Source organism: Enhydra lutris, unplaced genomic scaffold (assembly GCF_002288905.1).
Source record: "Enhydra lutris kenyoni isolate GAN:26980312 unplaced genomic scaffold, ASM228890v2 scaffoldscaffold93, whole genome shotgun sequence".
NCBI lineage: Eukaryota > Metazoa > Chordata > Mammalia > Carnivora > Mustelidae > Enhydra > Enhydra lutris.
Genome location: NW_019154177.1, coordinates 3,289,938 through 3,297,208, shown reverse-complemented (window position 1 = coordinate 3,297,208; position 7,271 = coordinate 3,289,938).

Here is a 7,271-nt window from a genome sequence, read left to right as displayed (position 1 = left end):
AGTGCCAAGAACAAGATGCATACTCAATAAATGCTGGTCACTGTAGGCAAAAATGGGCAAAGATTAAAAAAGAAAAGAAAAGAAATGCACTTGAAAGCAGAGAAAACTTGATTGGGAATTAGTCAGGAAGGCACTATTGAATTAAGAGTCGGTAAGTGGGTTCGAGGCCTTACCCTGTTGATAATTAGTGATGCTACTTTTAGATAATGCCTTCCTATACTTGTCCTAGTTTGCTCCTCAAAAACCCTGCTTAGCTTGCCTTGGCAGAATTTTATAGAAAATTCAGGACACCTCCCCTAGGTCACAGGGCAAAAAAATGGTAAAGCCAATACTTAAAACCCGGTCTGTCTGGTGTGTATTTTTTTCTGATCCTGGCTGTGGGCAAGTGTATTAACATCTCTGGGTCTCCATTTCCCCATCTTGTTGAAACCCAAGATAAGTCTAGATCAATGATGTCTTTTCACATTTTAAATTTGGAACCACTGTGATAATCTATTAAGGACTCTAAATAATATATTCAAAATTTGTCAAACATTGTGCTACTTCAAGGAACTACATTAGTCACGGTTTATTCCCAAGTATAAACCCAAAAATGTTAGCACTGGTTTTATGCTTCAAAACAAACAAACAAAGAAACGCACCTCTATACATAATTCTACGTCTTCCCAATATCACACTGGAGATTTTGGTAGACAGCTTAAGCACATAAGGCAGGTGGCAGACTCCAAGCCCCTTCCCTCCACATGGGGTTCACTCCCAGCCCCAGTCCCCCAAGACCAAGGGACCTACTCCATAACTATGAAGTCTGGTATATTTTGGCCATTTCATCTAGATTGTTAAGTTTTTTAGTTAGAATAAAATAATCTATTTAAGGTTTCATTTTATTCTGAAAAACTCCCACATTTCCTAAATGAGATCTGGGTGGGTTCCACTCTCCCTCTTGTCTTGTTGAGCCCTAGCACAGTTGTAAGGTCATTTAATAACACCTCCCGAGAAGATAGAGACGTTGCCAGGAATCTCGCTGCTGGGTAACAGATGCTCTAGTCCCTGGACATCCCACATTTATCCCACTGTCTGTGGGAAGAACATAAATAACTTAGAGCAACAAAATACGATCTTCTAGAAAGAGGGCCAATGAAAAGCCAAGACAGGTCCGAGAAGTATGTTACTTAAATGTACGAGTGATCCACAATGAGACCAGTGTCCATCACAGGGCTTTCCAATCCCTTTTCTGAAATGCACAGGTAGAAAATGATTCTATTTGTTCAGCACACTGGCGTAAACAGATAAGGCAGCTTTTACTGAACTGGCTTTTTCTCCAGGACATCCCCAGGCCCTTGAGGGCTGTCGCAAGGGCTGAGACGAACCGCAATGTCAACACACCTGTTATTTACTCCCTGTGTGGTAGTTGAGATGCTCTAGGCTAAGAATTCCTGTAATTCCATAAATGGCTCAAGAATGGAATACGACAGGAATCTACAACTTCTCTGACCCCATCGACTCAGAGTCAGCAGTTGCTGAGATGTTTGTGAATGGGGGCTGGCTCACAGTGAGGCTGAATGAGCCTCACAAATTGACAAGCAATTTGCATAGCATTTTATTATTAATGCCTTAGATACACAAGCACTAATATATGCATACAATCACATGTGTATCTTACATCGTTAGAGCACTACAGAATTTACATCAGGGAGCACTCTGGGGGGAAAGACACCAAAACCCATGATCACAGTTTAAAAATGCATCCTCATTAGGGTTCTTATTTACTTTTACTCATAAATACCAGGAAATGAGGCTTTCTGGTTTCATTTATTTATTTATTTGTTTATTTGACACACACAGAGAGAGAGAGAGATCACGAGAGAGGGAACACAAGCAGGGGGAGTGGGAGAGGGAGAAGCAGGCTTCCCGCCGAGCAGGGAGCCGGATCCCAGGACTCTGGGATCATGACTCCAGCCAAAGGCAGACACTTAATGACTGAGCCACCCAGGTGCCCCTTTTTTTGTTTTATTTTATGATGGGGACACATCTAGTAAGTGAAAGAGCGAGTACCTGAACCCAGGTTCTTAACTATACAATATTAGGGCCACATATTATGCTTGGGGCATGCGTCTTTAACCCTCTTGGTGGGTAAGTTTTTTTGAACTAAAGAGACATCCTCACACAGCATGATATCCCCACCAGCATGAGAATGGGTCCCCAAAGAATAAGACCTTGGATATTTTATTTTTGCTCAAATACAGCTCAAGTCTCCATAACTCAAAAGGAAAGCAAGATCTCGGTGAATTTCTAGTGGGCAACCATAAAGATTTGAGTTTCTTTCGGGGTCTCTAGGTGGCTCAGTTGGTTAAGTGCCTGCCTTTGGGCCAGGTCACGATCTCAGGGTCCTGGGATCGAGCCCCACGTCAGGACTCCCTACTCAGTGGGAGCAGGACTCCCTACTTCTCCCTCTTCCTCTGCCCCTCCCCCTGCTTGTATTCACTCTCTCTCTCTCCCTGACAAATAAATAAAGACTTAAAAAAAATAGCGTTTCTTTCAATCACACAAGGTAAACCGAATAACATCAATTTACTCAGCTTAGAAAAGAGACGGGACCTCTTTCTCGAAGACAAGAAAGGCGACGGCCCTGGTTTAATCCTACGTGAGAATGCTTTTGAACTTTCATTTTTTAAATAGGCCCCAGAAGGAGGCCAGCTAACCAGCACAGATTTTTAGAATTAAAGTATACATCCATTAGGTGGCCTCAGAAGAAGCCAATGTCGAAAAAGCCTTGCTGGGTTAAGTATATCGCATTTAGAGTTCAAACACACCTGCATGCAACCCCAGGAAAAAAGGACTGAAAAACTCTAAGATGGAGTTATAGTGCCCTTGCCCAAAAGATCAGATCCAGAGGATGAAAATGGTAAATTTTACAGGAGAGCAAGAGAAAATATACTTGAGCCACAGCATGAGAAATGCAGGTTGGGTTTAAGGAAGACTACACTCATCTTAAGTTTATGACTCACTGGAGGAAGAAACAGGAAAAGACTATTGCTTTCGTTCTCTGAAGGTCTTATTTTCCATTTTTTACTTATTAAATATGACCACACTATAGAATTATTGGTGGAATAGAAAATGTTTTTAAAGTACCTACCCTCTCACAGTGCTCGATTTCTAAATAAGGTCCTATTGTCATTGTGGGTGTCTCTTTGGTTACTCTTTTTCTTTTTTTTAAAGATTGTATTTATTGATTTGACAGAGAGAAAGAGAGAAAACAAGCAGGGGGAGGGGCAGAGGGAGAGGGAGAAGCAGACTCCCTGCTGAGCAGAAAGCCCGACAAGGTGATCAATCCTGGGACCTTGGATCATGACCTGAGGTGAAGGCAGATGCTTAACTGACTGACCCACCCAGCTGGCCCTCTTTGGTTACTCTTTTTTTGAATTACATGCATTAATCACAAAACTGTTGCTATAAACACAATAGCAACTTTATACTTTGCAATTCTTATTTCTTAGGTTGACACTCCAGACACGTTTGTTTGCTTTTGTTTGTTTGTTTAACTTATAATGTATTATTTGTTTCAGGGGTACAGGTCTGTGATTCATCAGTCTTACACACTTCACAGCACTCACCATAGCACATACCCTCCCCAATGTCCATCACCCAGCCACCCTAACCGCCCCCAACCCCCGACTCCCTAGTGCTAGTACCATACTGTCTTGATGATTACAGTTTTGTAATAGAGCTTGAAGTCTGGAATTGTGATGCCACTAACTTTGCTTTTCTTTTTCAACATTCCTCTGGCTCTTCAGGGGCTTTTCTGGTTCCGTATAAATTTTAGGATTATTTGTTCCATTTCTTTGAAAAAAAATGGAAGGGATTTTGATAGGTATTGCATTAAATGTGTAGATTGCTCTAGGTAGCATTAGACATTTTCATAAAATTTGTTTTTCCAATCCATGAGCATGGAACATTTTTCCATTTCTTTGTGTCTTCCTCAATTTCTTTTATGAGTACTCTATAGTTTTCTGAATACAGATTTATTGCCTCTTTGGTTAGATTTATTCCTAGGCATCTTATGGTTTTGGGTGCAATTGTAAATGGGATCGATTCCTTAATTTCTCTTTCTTCTGTCTTGCTGTTGGAGTTTAGAAATGCAACTGATTTCTCTGCATTGATTTTATATCCTGACACTACTGAATTTCTGTATGAGTGTAGCAGTTTTGGAGTGGAGTCTTTTGGGTTTTCCACATAAAGTATCCTATCATCTGCAAAGAGTGAGAGTTTGACTTCTTTTCCAATTCAGATGCCTTTTATTTCTTTTTGTTGTCTGATTGCTGACGCTAGGACTTCTAGTACTATGCTGAATAGCAGTGGTGATAGTGGACAGCTCTGCTGTGTTCCTGATCTTAGTGGAAAAGCTCTCAGTTTTTCCCCATTGAGAATGATATTCACTGTGGGTTTTTCATAGATGGCTTTTATGATATTGAAGTATGTACCCTCTATCCCTACACTGTGAAGAGTTCTGATCAAGAAAGGATGCTGGGCGCCTGAGTGGCTCAGTTGGTTAGGCAACTGCCTTCAGCTCAGGTCATGATCCCAGAGTCCTGGGATCGAGTCCCACATTGGGCTCCCTGCTCCATGGGGAGTCTGCTTCTCCCTCTGACCTTCTCCTCTCTCATGCTCTCTCTCACTGTCTCTCTGTCAAATAAATAAATAAAATCTTAAAAAAAAAAAGGATGCTGTACTTTGTCAAATGCTTTTTCAGCATCTACTGAGAATATCATATGGTTTTTGTTCTTTTATTAATGTATTGAATCACATTGATTGATGTGTGGATTTTGAGTCAACCTTGAAGCCCAGGAATAAATCCCACTTGGTCATGGTGATAATCCTTTTACTGTACTGTTGGATCGTATTGGCTAGTATTTTGGTGAGAATTTTTGCATCCATGTTCATCAGGGATATTGATCTACATATAATTCTCTTTTTTGATGGGGTCCTTATCTGGTTTTGGGATCAAGGTAATGCTGGCCTCATAAAATGAGCTTGGAAGTTTTCCTTCCATTTCAATTTTTTGGGACAGTTTCAGGAGAACAAGTATTAATTCTTCTTTAAATGTTTGGTAGAATTCCCCTGGGAAGCTGCCTGGGCTCTTATTTGTTTGGAGATTTTTGATGTTGCTTCAATCTCTTTACTGGTTATGGGTCTGTTCAGGTTTTCTATTTCTTCCTGGTTCAGTTTTGGTAATTTTAAGTCTCTAGGAATGCATCCATTTCTTCCAGATTGTCCAATTTGCGGGTGTATAGTTACTCATAATATGTTCTAAAGATTTTATTTTCTTGACAGACAGAAACCATAAGTAGGCAGAGGAGCAGGCAGAGAAAGGAGGAAGCAGGCTCCCTGCTGAGTAGAGGGCCTGGTTCCGGGCTCAATCCCAGGACCCTGAGATCATGACCTGAGCTGAAGGCAGAGGCTTTAACCCACTGAGCCACCCATGCGCTCTCATAATATGTTCTTATAATTGTTTGTATTTCTTTGGTGTTGGTTGTGATCTCTTTCATTCATGATTTTATTTATTTGGGTCCTTTCTCTTTTCTTTTTGGTAGGTCTGGCCAGGGGTTTATCTATCTTATTAATTCTTTCAAAGAACCAGCTCCTAGTTTCATTGATTTGTTCTACTTTTCTTTTGGTTTCTATTTCATTGTTTTCTGTTCTGATCTTTATTATTTCTCTTCTCCTGCTGGGTTTAGGCTTTCTTTGCTATTCTTTCTCTAGCTCCTTTAGGTGTAGGGTTAGGTTGTGTATTTGAGACCTTTCTTGTTTCTTGAGAAGGGTTTGTACTGTTATATACTTTCCACTCATGACCATCTTTGCTGTGTCCCAAAGATTTTGAATAGTTGTGTTTTCATTTTCATTTGTTTCCATGAATTTTTAAATTATTGTTTAATTTCCTGGTTGACCCATTCATTCTTGAGTGGGATGCTCTTTAGCTTCCATGTATTTGAGTTCTTTCCAATTTTCCTCTTGTAATTGAGTTCTAGTTTCAAAGCATTTTGGTCTGAAAAAATGCAGGGAATGATCCTAATCTTTTGGTACCTGCTGAGACCTGATTTGCAATCCAGGATGTGATCCATTCTGGATAGTGTTCCATATACACTAGAGAAGAATGTGTATTCTGTTGCTTTGGGATGGAATGTTATAAATATATCTATGATGTCCATCTGGTCCAGTGTGTCATTTAAAGCCTTTATTTCCTTGTTGATCTTTTGCTTAGATGATCTGTCCATTTCATTAAGGGGTGTTAAAGTCCCCTACTATTATTGTATTATTGTTGATGTGTTTCTTTGATTTTATTATTAATTGGTTTATATAATTAGCTGCTCCCATGTAAAGGGCATAGATATTTAAAATTGTTAGATCTTCTTGTTGGACAGATACTTTAAGTATGATATAGTGTCCTTCCTCATCTCTTATTATAGTCTTTGGCTTAAAATCTAATTTATCTGATATAAGGATTGCCACCCCAGCTTTCTTTTGATGTCCATTAGCATGGTAAATTGTTTTCTACCCTCTCACTTTAAATCTGGAGGTGTCTTTGGGTCTAAAATGAGTTTCTTGCAGACAGCATATCAATGGATCTTGTTCTTTAATCCATTCTGATACATTGTGCCTTTTGATTGGGGCATTTAGTCCATTTACATTCAGGGTAACTACTGAAAGATGTGAATTTAGTGCCATCGTATTGCCTATAAGATGACTGTTACTGTACATTGTCTCTGTTTTTTTCTGGTCTGTTACTTTTAGGCTGTCTCTTTGTTTAGAGGACCCCTTTCAATATTTCCTGTAGGGCTGGTTTGGTGTTTGCAAATTATTTTAGTTTTTGTTTGTCCTGGAATATTTTTATCTCTCCTTCTACTTTCAATGACAGCTTAGCTGGATACAGTACTCTTGGCTGCATATTTGTCTCGTTTAGTGCTCTGAATATATCACGCCAGTCCTTTCTGGCCTGCCAGGTCTCTGTGGATAGGTGTGCTGCCAATCTAATATTTCTCTGTTGTATGTCACAGACCTCTTGTCCTGAGCTGGTTTCAAGATTTCCTCTTTGTCTCTGAGACTTGTAAGTTTTACTGTTAGACAACAAGGTGTGGACATATTTTTACTGATTTTGAGGGGGGTTCTCTGTCCCTCCTGGATTTTGATGCTTATTTCCTTTGCCAAATTAGGGAAATTCTCTGCTATAATTTTCTCCAATATACCTTCTGGCCCCCTATCTCTTTCTTCTTCTGGGA